Below are 2,274 nucleotides of genomic sequence, written 5' to 3' on the forward strand. Positions count from 1 at the left end.
TATGCATCACGAATTAGAGTGGGCAGAACTTTTTACTGTTTTTTAGTGAATGTAAAATACATTCACTGAAAAACAGTAGTGGCTTCTGTTCGCTATGGTTCGTCATGCATAAGAGATTTGTTGTAGTTAATAACAAAACCTACAAAAGCTCCATACATCATTTTGCGGAATTCTGTTGATGAAAAAGGTTAGGAACAAATGAATGTAAATGAATGCACGAAATGAATGCAATTGATTTTCCATGCCTGAGTCCCGCTAAGTTTCCCGAAATGTGAACCCACTGAGGATCGTCGAGAACCTGGAGTATGGGGTTTTGAAAGGTTCCTCCATTAGTTTCTAGTGAATTAAACGATCTCCATCACATCACTAAACATAACCACGACCAATGACGAGGAACTGCATTCTAAACCCCATGACAAACAAGGAGCGGATGCATGCAACGAAACTTTTAAGCACAAAAGAATCATTACCAACATAGGAGAAAATTCGGTAAGATCCTTCCATTTTATTATTTCATGATTCTTCAATATTGTACAAATATTTACACATTACACACAACTACACATTGTAACTCGGAGCGTTTGGTACGGTATGTCCACGCATTCTTCCAGTAGGCTTGGCCGAATTGATGTTTATATCATATCTCAGATATGCTGTAAACATCAATTAGACAAAAAAAAATGAGTAGACCTCATCTAACCTAATAATTTTCCAGGATGCTTTCTCGTACTGGCTGCGTTTGTAATGATTAGATTAGATTAGATTAGATTAGTTCAGATTAGATTAGATTAGTTCAGATTAGATTAGATTAGATTAGATTAGATTAGATTAGATTAGATTAGATTAGATTAGATTAGATTAGATTAGATTAGATTAGATTAGATTAGATTAGATTAGATTAGATTATAAAATGTTTACGAGAGAGCTACACCTATGTCACATGCGATGATATAATTCACATAGTGGCACACGATGTTATGCCTTTTCTCAAGCTATGCAATCCCGTCTACATACAGATTTTATTTCGGATGTTGATTCTCCAGCAGAATCTCTCACTATTATCGGCTTCAGCTCCAGATCATCAGCTCAGATCCGGATGCGGAGCTGAATCTTCAAGAATCGAGAGAGAAAAAACATTCGAAGAGCTGGACGGGTTCGAGAGTTATCATCCTAAACAGCTCCCAGTGAATTATTATATAAACTGTGATATCAGTGAGCTGATGAGCAGCGGTTCCTAAAAAATGAACGGCGGGTCATCAGCTCACTTGAGAGAATCGGGTCTATAGAACAACTCGGGAGTGGATCGCCCATCTCTAGTTCATACAACTACATTCTGAGGTTGCCTTCATATACAATAAGCCTCGCATGAACACATCGATATATCAGTTGGATACATGTGATGCATTCAAACTTCCAGAATAAAAAAAATCACGTATTTAGTATAAGAAATTTTTGTATAAACATGAGCAATAATAGTAATTTTAATTTAAACCGATCTCACCAACTTTCACTGTTCCTTCACTCTTATGTCCAATTTATGTGCCTATTAGTGAACTCGTTGTCCTTCTCTGCATCGCTGCTAGTCTCCCGAAAGTTGAACTTGAGTTCCTAGTTGCGTCTTATCTGTAACACCAGCGCGGAAAATAGACAGTGCACATCTCCGGGTATTTTTGCAACGAGCACCACTCCATTGTTGTATCACATGTGCTCCATTTTACTGCTCTTCTTTCACTTTTACTTTGTTGACTCCATGGTACTGGAAAAGATATATACACTGGAGTCGCTTTTTACGCGGGGGATACGTGCTGCGTAAAAAAAAACCGTGTAGAAAAAACCACCGAGATTTTGATTTTTCACATGCTTAAATATGTTTTATAAATCGGATTTTGATGCCATTCGTAATTATAGCATGCTATGGTCCACATAGACATATTTTCAAAATTTCTGAATTTACACCAAAAATTGTGATTTTTTTTTAAAGTATGCCATGCGATTACCTATAGCTTGAAACGGATAATGTGATTGAAATCAAGTTGATAGGTTGTATCGATGTCGAGAAATCGTTAAAAACGTACCGCGTAAAATGCGACTTAGCAGCACTAAGCGTGTAAAAAAAAACCGCGTAAAAAAAGACTTCAGTGTATATATACATTATTGGCAAAGCTGTGATATAACCACAACGGGATGGCCGTTCAGATTGGTTCAACGGATGTGAAGTATTTCATGGAACATTAAATTGTTTGACTAACAATTAACATACTTTTCAATACGTTA

Source organism: Ochlerotatus camptorhynchus, unplaced genomic scaffold (assembly GCF_037179485.1).
Source record: "Ochlerotatus camptorhynchus isolate MF236.1 unplaced genomic scaffold, CSIRO-AGI_Acam_v1.1 ptg000574l, whole genome shotgun sequence".
In the NCBI taxonomy this organism is placed as follows: Eukaryota; Metazoa; Arthropoda; class Insecta; order Diptera; family Culicidae; genus Ochlerotatus; species Ochlerotatus camptorhynchus.